Genomic DNA, 14,401 nt, shown 5'->3' with positions numbered 1-14,401 from the left:
TCTACTAGTTTATTTAGATACTGAACTCATAGTTACTGTATTAGTGATTATTTGCAGGAGACAAAGAACCTCAGCCAAAATGGGTTTAAAAACATTTATCTTTAACTAACTATTGAAGTATTCAAGTGAAAATAAGATATTTAAAAGAGATCCAAGAGCACTACATACTACCAACAAAAGAGCTTTCACAGCTTTTGTCTGAACAATGCAGCAATAATGCATCAGTTAGAATATTACTCTAAAAACAGGGCTATGTAATTCTCAAATTTTAAAAGATGTCGAAGTAAGATTGTTGAAACATTTTCCTATAACATCTCGTAAAGGCAAAAATAACCTTGTTGTTTGGCAGTCTTTAAATCAACAGTATCCTTACACCCACACAGGGTCATCTAGCCCCACCATTTTGTCTGTGACTGAGGCCAGCTGTGGGAGAATAGGCAAAAGTAAACAAGTAAATGCATTCTGAGATACAGACAGCATTCAAGATGTGGACAGCCCATACATGTCAACAGGCACCTGACAAAGTGTAAGAAGTCAGGCAGAGAAGGGAAGAGACCGGCATGGATGAGACAAGAGATGCTGGTCAAAATAAGGAAGAAGAGGGAACTGCACAGGCAGTGGAAGCAGGGACTGGCTTCCTGGAAAGAGTATAGGGAAGCTGCCCAGTTGTGTAGGGATGGGGTCAGGAAGGCCAAGGCACAGCTGAAGCTGAACTTGGCAAGGGATGTGAAAAATAACAAGAAGGGCTTCTACAGGTATGTCAGCCAGAAAAAGATGGTCAAAGAAAGCGTACCCCCGCTCATGAGCGAGACCGGCAAACTGGTAACAGCAGATGAGGAGAAAGCTGAGGTATTCAACAACTTTTTTGCCTCAGTCTTCACTGGCAACCTCTCTCCTCACCCCTCCCGAGTCGATGAATGGCATGAAGGAGACCAGGAGGGCAAAATCCCTCCAGCTGCAAGTGAACACCAGGTTCGGGACCTCCTGAAGAACCTAAACGTACAGAAGTCCATGGGACCTGATGAGATGCATCCCAGAGTCCTAAGGGAAATGGCTGAAGTAGTTGCCAAGCCACTCTCCGTGATATTTGAAAAGTCATGGCAGTCAGGGGAAGTCCCCAGTGACTGAAAAAAGGGAAACATTGTGCCCCTTTTCAAGAAGGGTAGAAAGGAAGACCCTGGGAACTACCGACCTGTCAGCCTCACCTTTGTGCCTGGGAAGATCATGGAACAGATCCTCCTAGAAGATATGCTAAGGCACATGGAGGCCAGGGAGGTGAGTCGAGACAGCCAGCATGGCTTCACCAAGGGCAAGTCCTGCCTGACCCACCTAGTGGCTTTCTATGATGGTGTAACAACAAGGGTGGACAAGGGAAAACCAATGGACACCATCTATCTGGATTTTTGTAAAGCCTTTGACACGGTCCCCCCCAACATCCTTCTCTCCAAATTGGAGAGACATGGATTTGATGGGTGGACCGTTCGGTGGATAAGGAATTGCTTGGATGGTCGCAGCCAAAGGGTAGTGGTCAATGGCTCAATGTCCGGATGGAGACCAGTGATGAGTGGAGTCCCTCAGTGGTCTGTACTGGGACCAGTGCTGTTCAATATATTTATCAATGACATGGACAGCGACATTGAGTGTACCCTCAGCAAGTTTGCAGATGACACCAAGCTGAGTGGTACGGTTGAGACACCAGAAGCACGGGATGCCATCCAGAGGGACCTGGACAAGCTGGAGAGGTGGGCCTGTGTGAACCTCATGAGGTTCAACAAGGCCAAGTGCAAGGTCCTACACCTGGGTTGGGGTAATCCTCGGTATCAATACAGGCTGGGGGATGAAAGCATCGAGAGCAGCCCTGCTGAGAGGGACTTGGGGTACTGATCGATGAAAGGCTGGACATGAGCCGGCAATGTGCGCTCGCAGCCCAGAGGGCCAACCGTATCCTGGGCTGCATCAAGAGAAGCGTGGCCAGCAGGTCGAGAGAGGTGATTCTGCCCCTCTACTCTGCTCTGGTGAGACCTCACGTGGAGTACTGCGTTCAGCTCTGGAGCCCTCAGCACAAGAAGGACATGGAACTGTCGGAGGAGGTCCAAAGGAGGGCTACAAAAATGATCCGAGGGCTGGAGCACCTCTCCTACAAGGACAGGCTGAGAGAGTTGGGCTTGTTCAGCCTGGAGAAGAGAAAGCTGCGGGGAGACCTGATTGCAGCCTTTCAGTACTTAAAGGGAGCCTATAGGAAAGATGGGGACAATCTTTTTAGTAAAGACAACAGTGATAGGACGAGGGGTAATGGTTTTAAACTAAAACAGGGTAGGTTTAGGTTGGATATAAGGAAGAAATTCTTTACAATGAGGGTTGTGAAACACTGGAACGGGTTGCCCAGAGAGGTAGTGGAGGCCCCATCCCCGGAAACATTCAACACCAGGTTGGACAGGGCTCTGAGCAACCTGATTTAGTTAGCAGTGTCCCTGCTCACTGCCGGGGGGTTGGACTAGATGACCTGTAGGGGTCCCTTCTGACCCAAAACTTTCTATGATTCTATGATTCTTTCCCTCTCCTACTCACTCCCAGCATACCACTTGATTTTTTCGTTGTTACTGAGCTGACAGTTCCATGAATTCCATAAAAATTGGTGTTTGGAAGTCGTTAAGCTGACCTGGTAAAGTTGAATAGAGTCTAGAAACAGCCAGCATAACTTTGACACTCACTGACCTGCACAGAGCATGTGAATGAGTCAACAGATAATACCAGGGTATTATCACAAGTTCAGTCATGAGACAATAAATCAAGATCTAGAAACTAGGGGTGAAGATACCCCTTTTGCCCAGAGTAATACAACTTGACCCAAGGTTCAGCAGCAGTGCCTCTAACATGAAAACTTGTTAACCCTCACAAGCAGACAATGACATGCAAGCAGAGTAGTACCCAAGTCACTCACATGAAAGAAAATATATACACAAGTTCATGATGGACAGCTAGGAAGAGTAACACAAATCCATCTTAGAAACTGCTCTCACCACAAAACTTGAAGTAATTTTACTACCTAGGAGTCTGACAAAAGTGAGCCTGAAAGATGCCAGTGCGACTGTTAACATTTCCAAACAGTAGATGGCTCAGAACTGGTAACACACAAAGCACAGAGCCCTACTCACTGATGAAGTCAGATGACAACAAGAAAAAGGCAATGGACTCAAGAGTTGTGATTTTTTTTGTACAGGCATGAGAATAGGGTTCTAAACATGGTCCTGAGGCAGTTACTTGGGAGCAAAAGGAAGATGCATCCATACAATTTGCATCAAAAAGATGACCTCTACAGGAATTACAGCTAAATAGTGCCAAATGAAGTGACATGCCCACTCCTGATGCCTCACTCCTCCTTGCACAGGATCCTGAGGCTATCAGGACGATAAGGTACAAAAAAGGCCCCAGCAGCAAGAACATAAAAACATAATTACAGAAAGCATTAATCCTAAAGATAAAATTGGAGGACTGTCTTCATTTAGTATCAGAACAGATACACCTTTCAATACAGGTACGTATTTGATGAGGTTGGCTGCACTCCTGGGATTGAGGGATACACTTCCACGCTCCCCTCTCAGGTGGTTTGTTTTTTGGGGTTTTGTTTTGTTTTTCCCCCAGGATGGTCTTGTATCAAAGTGTGTAAAGAGATGCATAGCTCTGGTATGCTTTAGAAGGGAAAAGTAGCCACAGTGTATGAGGTTAGCTGTCCAAGAAGAAATGCTGAACTGTAGGAAACAAAATTTTAATTAGCCAACTTTAGTTGTAAATACAATAGAAAAATAAGAGAACAGAGCAGATGAGCTGGCCCACACGGTTTACTACTGTTGGGTGAAAGAGTTGTAGGTGTCAGTGCTGGAGTCAGTGAAGTAACGTGGAATAAAGAAGTGCCAAGTGTCAAAGTCTGCCAACTCAGAGTTCAGCAATAGTCGTTAACAGTCACAGAGGAATGTGAGCAGCTCTGTGAGGCTTAAATGCATTTAATACCTGAGCAATGGCTTGGGAAATGAAATTCCATTTGGATAAAAATGCTCATTGGGACAAATAAGATATTAATGTATGCAGATAGGTATTCTGAATTTGTCAGCTTTTTAGCTATTTTCCCTTCAGAGGAGGAAGTGTAGATAACTGCTGTAGTGTAATAGGTATTGAGCTAAAGTAAACAAAATGCTTGGGAGGATTAGAAGAGATAAAAATAGGACCTAAATGATAATGACATTATAAAGGACAATAGAAAACCCCTAGAGCATTAAACACTATTTTTGCTGCTGTAATTTCAGAGACACCAGAGAAGTAAAAAGGTCTCAGGAAGGACAGCTCAGCTGTCTCCAAGACACTGTGAGACCTAACCCTTCTTTCTCAAACAGAACAACAAGCCCCCAAAAAACAACCCTCACCTCTGAGAAAGATGCCCAAGGTTTACCTATCACAATAAACAAACATTGCAGATATCAGCTGAAATCTTGTTTACCAAGACTGCTGTAGTATAAATTTTTTCATTTGTGCTGTAATATTTCTATACTACAGGAATAACAGACAGAAATAAAAGTGAGAATAAATACAAAGAAGTCTTTTTCACATGAACACACATTTCACACTTGGGCTTGTTCAGAAAGTCATCAGGACAGGGAGAGCAACTGATTCTACTGCCAGTTAAGCTACCTTTCCAAGCAATAATGTTTTTAACTATACAGGTTAAGGTAAGGATATTCTATACTTCAGGGCTTTTGCAAACTGCCTGCAGGAGCCAAGAGAGAATACCCACGCAGTGCTACATAGCTCACCTCAGGCCATGGTTCAGGGGTGCCTTCTACTTTCTCCAAAATCTTGCAATAACAGTGAGAGGAATAAATGCTAAACATAACAGATTATTGGCTTAATTCAGTTGCCAATTCATATGTTTGAACTTTTTTTTTCCCCTCAGCTGTGTTTTATAAGTTTAGTAAAGTGTATAAACACATGAATGAAGTGCGAGTTTCTCATTAATTTCTACTCTTGTTCTAAGCTAAAGAAACTGCTTGGAATCAGGAATTTTCTTCACATCTACCTCTTTTGCTTTACTTGCATTGCTCTGACCCTCAGCAAACAAAAGTGGAGAGACAAGGTACCATACCTGACTATAAGACAGCCAGCTTTTGGAGAAACTCGGGCTTAAATCCAGCTATTTCAACAGTATGCTAATTCAGACCAGCTGTAATTGGTAACATGACTCCAAGGGAAAACACATCCCAAAGAGGCTCTGATACCTCTTTTCTGCCTCACACAATATTTCAAAGCCATGTGATCTCAAATCACAGTTTTTATTCTACCAAAACTTTTAATGAAATTACATGATCAGACCAATCTCTTCTGTTTCCATTCAAAGAAAAAAATATCCTTTTCATATTTGAAACTTACTGTAGTGAGTTCAAAGTTGTGATGCTGCAAAGCTGGAGGAGAAACAGGTTCCCAGCCTAAGAAAGGAGTTAAAATCCATTAAATGAAATACAGCAGAGCAAGCCACAAGAAATAATCCATACTTTCCTTACTAAATTTGCAACAAGTGCAGGCAACCCTGTGAGCAATAAAACTATTTTCGTTTCTGAAATGCATAATTCAGTTTAGAACTGTTTCCTGTTGGCAAATTATTCATGTTTTTTTGTAGTCTACACTGACAACAGAAATCCATTATTTCAGGAAGCTGAAATCAGGGTTATGACATGTTACTACAGAGACGTGCACCTACTGACGCCCTGAAACTTGCACAATTCCATTATCACACAATAACAAGAAATTATAGAGACAGAAGGTCCCAGGTACAGTACTGCCTTGTAGACACAAACTGTCCTACCATACTGAAGTATACTTGCTCCCGGGGCAGCGTTTCTGACTTCATGTAGTATGTGGCTCCAACTACACAGAGACCACTCTGTCATTTTCTCCCCAAAACAAGTACTGGGGTAAGAAGATGACATTTTTGTCTGCTCTCCATCTCCAGAGTAGATTTCCTATTGTTGCTACTGTATGGTGGTTTTTCCAAAGGCCATTCCCCAGCAGTGCCGAGCAGCAAGTATCTCAATGGTAGACTTCTGAAGGCTGGAGCATTGCTATCTGCCTCAAGATCAGAGCGTGCCAGGAGGGTAGGACTATCACCACTACAAATTCTCCTCCAGTGCTGAGCCTAACTACATCCACAAAAGCAGGCTTTATAACACATTAATAGCAATGCTTTTGCTATTAAACAGTTGGAACTGTTTAGATTCTCTTTTTTCTCATATATATATGTGTGTGTATATATATATAATTTCAAGATCAACTCCAAGTCAACAGGTGCTAAATTGGCATTTATAGCACATAGTCCAGCATTTCTCAACACACAATCGAAAGATGGACTTGAAAGTAATCATGAAAGCCTTTTCTTGGCTAGCAGGTAGCCACACAGACTAGCCACACCATCAGTTCCCCAAAGACCCAGACTGCCTTCCCATAAGAAGAGATTTTTGCTTTAGTACCGGGACTCATTTGATGAGGAAGCTGTACGTTTTCCTCTGAACACACAGATATATTAACTGCAGTGACATGAACTTTTTCCTGGAGCTAGCTCTTAATTTGCACCACTGTGATGTGAGGTATTCCTCCCCAAGAGAGAAAATTGGAAAAATCTCCTTCAAGATACAATAACATTATAATAATAATGAGTTTTGTCTCGGAGGCAAGCCATGAAAATCAAGGCTAAACCTATATGGATGTAGTACCAAAAGAGACCTTTGAGAAATTATACAAAATAGGATCCATGACAGAAGCACTGCAACCTGCCCCAAGGATACTTGTGCCACCTACGGTCGCCTGTAAGTAGAGGACATGACAGTAATGACATGAACTTTGCTGTCTTATCCCATTTTTCAAGTTTAAAGTGCTCTCTCATAAATTGCATCTTGAAGGCATTAGATGGTTTTAAAGATGCTGAGACCAGATTTTTTCAAAGAAACAGTTTCAATAATGTAATTGGATTGATGGTTTTAAATAACTATGCCACTGTATTTCAGGACTTCATTTTTTGCCATCCCCCTTTGAAAGGCAGAAGGAAAAAAGAAAGAAATCAAAATAAGAATGAAAGCAAAAATGCTTTGAACTTAACACTGAAAAAAAGGTCATGAAGACCCAGCTTTGGCTAAATCTCTTCACAGGCCACTTATATGGGAAACCTACTCAGATCAGAAAGCAGCAACTCTTCAAAATACCCAGCAACAATAAGACTTATCCTAGAACATAAATCTACAGCTAACTTAGGTAGCTATAAATCACTTCAGAGCTGGCAATCTCATGACTCTAAGACATATTATCCTATTGAAATTAATCTATTGAGACATCTTTATACAGACCCTTCCATGGTCTGGCAGTTTTTGAGTGTTTTCAACATTCTGTTGAATTTCTCCTCAAATCTTTTATGCATGCACCACTTACCCAATGCTTTAATCATCATGTACACCCTTCTCAGAACAAATTCAGAGAGGCAAAAATGCAAATATATGTATTTTTAGGTATCACTTAGTATGTAGTCGTAAATACTACATATATCTGAAAACATATCTGATGGAGGCAGATTGCAAAATCTGGTTCAGCAGATGTCCCATCAGGAAAACCTCAGAGGACTGAAAAGTTATGCAACTGTATCTTGATTTTCTGTGCTATGGTCTCTTGCAGGATCTTATAGAAATAAACCCTATTGTTTCTGGTTTGTGCCCTTCAACATAAATCTGTCTCTTAAACAAACTCTCACAGAGAAAGGTCTTTCCACAACTGAAAGACAATCTAGTGTTGCAATTTTCACTACATTCAAATATGAAGCATGCTATTATTCACAAGACATCCTAGTCTTCTACTATTATGTAAAGGTGTAGTTAGAGTAATCCCCACTCCAAACCACTCAGTTTTAAAAATGAAAGATATGGCAATTTCATCTAGCGAACACAGATGCTCTTTGGAACCATGCTGTACTTCCAGTATCATTATAATTATTTAGGAAAATAATTTGTGATTTAGTTTTAAAATTTGTCTTTTTCATCCTGGTTCCCCCCTAAAAACAGAAGTATTCCTCAAAGTCTGCTGAAGAACAGACTTTTCAGTATAAAAAATACTGGCAAAAAAAAAAAATTATTTGAATAAAAGGGTTTCAGAAATACTCTCTTCATGAGATTTTACCAGCTTTGATGCAAATTGGAAGTTTAATGAGGTACGTAGTTTTCTAATTCATTAGGAACACAGAATGACCCGAGAGTGGGCTACTCTCATTCTTAATGGCTGCTCTATATTTTCCCTTTAACTCAAATTAATAATTACACTTCTAAACTCTTTAAAGGGGAAGGAGGGAATCCGTGCTCAAAGAGAAAGCATTGTATTTTGGAGGACGTACTTTGCACTCTTTATAGGGAAACCAGGCTTTCAATCATGTCAAATTGAGCACAAAAGTTTCCCAAAGCTATTTGCTGAACTCATCACATCTTACCTCTTCATTTGTCACCAAAAAACTGAATCCTGGTCCCACCTGTTTCAACTGTCATCAATTAATATTCATTTCTCCCTTTCCTTTCTGTTTCCTCAAGCTGAATTTTGTAGAAACAGGTCTTCATTAAAAGATTATTTTCCTCTTTGAGGATCAGTGACCAATTCAAATACCGGAAGTTATGGAGACCTGCCACTGTACTAACCAGACAGGTCCCATGTGAGGTTACTGTATCATTAGAAAAAACAGAAACCAGAGCACAGGAAACCCTTTTTAAGGTAAAGAGCAGCTCAGATAAGCTCAGGAAGCTGGTCTTGTCACTGGAGTGAATTTGCAAGAGATAACAAACTACACCCCAACCAACCAATCGGTTGACAGCATATTTAGGATATAAACAGAAAAGGTCTTCTCTAAATAGATCAGATCTTTAATGCTTTGGAAGCCATTGTTTGTAGGCTCTGCCATGAAAGAAATGGATTTAGCAAAATGTCAAGTTGGAGGGAGGAGGCAAGAAACAGGAGTTGAATTCCTCCCAGAAGAACATAAGCTATATAACTGTACAGAAAAAGGCAGCTGAAGGATTTACTGATCAGCTGGAGTATTTAATAAAATTAGTCTCATGGGCATAGTTTTTATGAGCTGGATCATTACTGTCTCTCCCCCAATAACTCACTCCTCATGATACAAAAACCCTTCACATAAATACCTTCATACTCATCATTTCAATCACTAGTGCAACTGGAAGACTGCTGTTTAAAAAACGTCTTACCCTTCCACTTACCCAGCATAATCCAGTTTAAAGTTTCTAAACTCCAAATCTGAGCATCCCAAAACACGGAGAGTAACTTTGTTTTGTGGCAGGACATCAAGTCCACTCTTATTACATGTCAAAGTTTCATATAATCTTTAAAGTTCGCTAAATGTCCAATCTGACCGTAAGTTTTATATTCTATGCTAAATTCGGTTTACCATTAACAAACATAAACGTAACTATAACAAACAGGTGAACGGTAAAACATACAATAAAAATGTGGGATCTCTGAAAAAAACAATTTAAACTGAATTCTTATGTCAAAAGAGGTAAGGAAAAAATACACATTTCAGCATCAGTTGTCTACTATAGATTTTCTTCAACAGACAACCGCTTCTTACACTTAAAAAAAAGTTACAATAAAACAAAACTGTTGCCTTCCAAAACTTGTTGATTTCACACGTTTGAATCCTCATTTCAACATACCCTAAGACATGATCTTACAAAGATCAGTGCAGATTTTCATGTTGCCTATCTGCAAGTTCACCAAGGTCAGAAGAGCGGTTAACAGGGGTCAGGCTTGGTTGAAAACTCCTGAGCTTTACCATTTACCACCCACAGTGTGCACTGGTGATGAACTCTCAAGACGCACGTTCCTAAGTGGCTTTTTTTTTTTCCACAGGGTTCTTTGCAACACAGAAGGTATCTCTTAACAGAGATGCGTCACATACCCAAAAACCAGGAGGAAGGAAAGAGGCAGTGCCTTTCTGGAAGGGCACATCAAATCACACGACAGGTTTCTGCACTGCTGAAGTTGTATACTTCCCATGTCTGATTGACTGGGTGCAGACTTAGGTCTGGCACCTCCTCACAGCACACCATTTCACCATGTGCATTTAAGTCTCCATGGCCCTTCTAAAAGTAGGATTTTTGAAGTAACTCAAATGCATTTATTCTCTCCTTTCATATCAGCTGAATAAAAGCCACCAGTGCGGTGATGTAGACAGACAGTGTACTTCAAAGTCTATGGATGCTCTTTTACCTATCATCTGACATCCACCACTGCATTACACTCGTCAAACATCCAGCAAGAGATACCGTCCCTATTTCATCCCTGATTTCTGACCATAGCTGTCTGTCAGTACCATTAATGCAATACATGAAAGGAAATGGCAAGCAGCAAGCGAACACATGGAAGATTCCCCAACTATGCCAAGGAAACAGAGGCTGCATGAACCTCTGCTAGCTCACTTGTCAGCAGGTACAGAGCCAACACTGAGTCAACAGGGGCTTCACAGACACAGCACTTTTAAAAGGCTCAAGAAAAAGAAGTGCTTTAACCATGATCATAGCAAGTATCCTTTCTCTGCTTTCACTGAAAGACAAAACACAAAAAGCATGCTTATTTAACATAGCAAATCCTCTTAGTATGAGTATGGAACTACTGGAAATGGTTCAAGGATTACAAACAGAAGAGGCAAAACATTCAGAAGATCATACATGGAAAGAAAGCGAGGCTTATCCAGTATTTGACAAAACACAGACTGCACGGAAGAAAACATACCGTTCCTGTTTTGAAATGAAATTCCCATTACTTTCTTGCCTCTTTCTGCTTTATTCATTTCACAGTTAAATGATCTCGAAAGATACTACCTATAGTTTTACACTTCTAATGCATATAAAATACAATTAAAAAATCAAGAGCATGAAGAGCACCTCAGCACACATTACTTTTAAATTTCACAATTAAAAACACCTGAAAAAAGTTGTTCAGCACAACACCAAGAAACCCTACAGATTTAAACAGTCCAGGAGTACTTACTGAAAAAATCGGTGAAATTATGTTTTGTGAAGAAGTACACTTTTACAGCACTTTGCCAATGGGACGCTTTGTATTGCTGGAAATACAATGCCTGGTTTAGTTTACAGTAGAAAATGGTTAAGTCTTAAAAGGTGTTACACTAGAACACAAACAAGTTCTGTGCAAGCACAGAAAAGACATATGCCAATGCACTGATATAAGCAATTCTGGCCTCAAGTACAAGGCAATTCATTTTAAAGGCAACACACAGTCCTCCCTGAATAAAGGTTTCAAAACATAACCTTTCCACAAAGGGAGCTGACATATACATAAATACCACCTGAGAATCCTGATTTTTGCAGGAGGGATCAGGTAAGGTCCATAGAAAAAAGCAAACTATTTCACCTACAGTAAGGAATTTATGTCACTTACAGTCTTCATGTTATTCATGCTGTTAGTATTAATATGTCTTAGTGTATAAATACAACGAACTCTGTAAATCCACTTTGTTCGGCAATCTCACAAGGCAAAGAATTGGATGAAAAGAAATTTCACCTGGGAAGCAAGAGGCCTAGAGCAACCTTCTCAAGAATCTGGGAACCTCAAGATCCCTCAGGCTGACAGCCAGAGGAATACTTACTGATGAGGATGCTCTGGCGCAGCTATGGCTTCATGTCTTTCTGCAGAGCAACTACCCGCAGGGGGAACTGACATTTGTAGATGCGACACAGAACTGACACACTGAATACTTGTGACCTGCAAAAGTATTATGGCACTTTTTATTAAAAAAATAAAAAAAATCAGTCTTTCCAATTTTGCATTGCATTTCAATTCTCCACCTTTCTCTTTGATAACAGCAACCTGTGTTGGCAGAACTGATTACGTGTCAGTAGCAACAACAAAAAGGTCTCAACGCTTAATTCAGTAGTTTGTGGAAAGTATTATTTTTGTTTTAAGACAAAATCCTTCATTGTATTGACAACATACAAGCAAAGTATTGCTACAGAAGACCAAATGAAGGAAAGATACATTTCTAACATTTGACAAAAATTGCTAGCCTTCAAAATAAATTTAACAGGTTCCTCTGTATTTCTTCACTATTTTTGAAGTATTTTCTTTGTAGAAGAACTATATAAGCCCTGACAGAGCGTAAATACTTTGAGTGTATGAGTAAGAAGCACTCTGCTGTTCACTGCATATCTGTATTGAAAATGTGGGAGGGTAAACTGGGGTTTTTTGAGGTCTTTATGCATTGACATGTTTGTTCTTATAGAAGGCAGTTCCCTAGATTAAATCCATGGTCTTAGAGTTGAACAGCATTAGTAAATAAAAGTTTACTAATGTTAATTTTTCAGAAAATAAAATCAGAATAAAATCCACTCTGCACCTTTCTCTTCTGTGTTCCTTCCTCCCTCCAAATACTCTTAGAGGGGAAACAGTAAACATAAGGCTGTCAAACAGAACAAAGTATAGAAACAGAGGTAGACAACTATCACAATTTTTAGAGTAACTAACACACACCACTGTCAAATCCTATGATAGGATAAGCAGTAATACCCTTTTTCTTACATTCATAAGAGAACAAGTTTTCATACTGGCTATGTAAACATTAACATACAAAAAAAGAAACCACTTTTGAAGAATTAAAGTACTTACCAAATTCTTTTTTCACCCTCATGAAGACAATAGGTTATCAGTCTAGACAAACTTATGGCTAATCAGGCATAGCTGTTTTATCTCCAAAGAAAAAGATCAATGGGAAGATCATTAGAAAGACAAAATAAAGTAGAAAAAGAAATTACAGGAGAAACCCATAGCAACTACTTTCATCATACAATGATGCCTCAGTGCTTGCATTGGAGGAGATGGGAACTACCCGCCCTTGCTCCCCTTCAGTCATGATTACGTACCTCCATCGCATCCTTGTTCTGCCATTTCTCTTCCAGGCTGAGTGTCCTATCCTACTTAATTATTCTTCATAGAGAAATTATTTATATGTCTGAAATTAGATCTCTGATGAATTTGGCCTGAATTTCATTAAATTTTAACAATGGTGGAAAAAAATGGGGAACTTGTTCCAAGGGAAAACGAACAAAATGTTTTTTCACCTCCTACGTTTCAGTGGAGAAACTGAAAGGTCTCTATAAAAAACCCAAACATTCAGGAAAAAAGGAAACTGTCAACACATCACCATCACTGCTTAAGCACAGGGGAAAAAAAAGGCACATGCCAGACACCATGTGAACTATGGATTACCACAGCTGTAGGTCAGAACCAGGACTAGACTCACACCTTTCACCTCTGTAAACACTGTGCCCCTGAGGAGAAAGGGGAAAAACATGCAAAAACAAAGAAAAAACCCAAACCACAAAACAATTTCCATTAGATGTTTGCTATCAGTTGAACATTCATAGTTTAGTTATATCAGCTCTATAGTCTTTGCTGCTACAGTGAGGAGTCAAATGGTAATCAGGAAAGCAACAATGCATCACATCTTAAATATCTCTACCCAGCTATGGAAGAAGCACCAGCATTTTTTGCTAGTTGTAGCTTTCCTGTGATCATACGAATGTGACCTTAACTCAGGTCAGGAGTCAGTTATCGCATTCTTTTCTGCTCCATGACCCAGCCCTGTTTAAACACCAGCGCATTTCTTTTGCCTTGCACCCTTTCATCTCTTCCATTAACTCACCTCTCCAACCTTTCTCTGATAAATCATTCTCAATTTACTCCATTATTCGAGTTGCATAGAGAGTAACCCAGCTTTCAGAGACAGAGATGGCACAAGATACTAGTCTTTTCCCCACCCACTGGGAGAGGTCATTAATAGCAACGGAAATGCAGAGGAAAACACAACTTCAGTGTATTATTGTCTATATCTAATACTTTCAAATAGCTGTTGAGCTAAATCTCTGTATCAGGCTTGCACTTACATATCACTGGAATGCAACAATAGGAAAAGTTTTTGTGTAGAAAGATGACTTGTATGTCACTTTATAACAGCAGAAGATGCATTAGGATATTCCTCAATAGATACCAATCATTTGTCTCTATAGAGAAGTCATTTTAACACCCATGCTCCCAAGCAAGAGCAGGAATCCCTTGATGCCCCACTTACAGGAAGCACATAGTCAGGGTTGCATGCAAACAGATTTCATAGCACAAACACTGAAAAAAAACAAGCAAAGAGCATAAAAACAGAAGAAACAAAATACTGTGTCAGATTTGTACATGGATCTGCAGAAGCAGCTGCTGATAATAACTTATTCATACGCCAACCTGCAGGCAGGCAATTAAGACACTTTCCAAACCATGCTGAAGTTAAGCTGTTGCCACCACCGCTACT

General features: G+C 40.1%; 1 protein-coding gene across 22 annotated transcripts in view; it reads right to left on the bottom strand.

The window, feature by feature from the left end:
- PCDH15 (protocadherin related 15) overlaps positions 1-14,401 on the bottom strand; it is a 1,100,829-nt gene that overhangs the window by 432,629 nt on the left and 653,799 nt on the right. For 16 of the 22 annotated variants that reach the window (XM_075423218.1, XM_075423232.1, XM_075423229.1 and 13 more), the window contains one exon: positions 5,419-5,474. The exons of the other annotated variants lie outside the window; for them this stretch is intronic. The gene's annotated coding sequence lies outside the window, so the exon portion shown is untranslated. The remainder of the gene's footprint in view (positions 1-5,418; positions 5,475-14,401) is intronic. 22 annotated transcript variants of the gene reach the window in all.

The sequence above is a fragment of the Opisthocomus hoazin genome, chromosome 6 (genome assembly GCF_030867145.1).
Source record: "Opisthocomus hoazin isolate bOpiHoa1 chromosome 6, bOpiHoa1.hap1, whole genome shotgun sequence".
NCBI classification, from domain to species: Eukaryota; Metazoa; Chordata; class Aves; order Opisthocomiformes; family Opisthocomidae; genus Opisthocomus; species Opisthocomus hoazin.
Note: the sequence above shows the minus strand (reverse complement) of the source record. Positions and strands in the feature narration are given on the sequence as shown.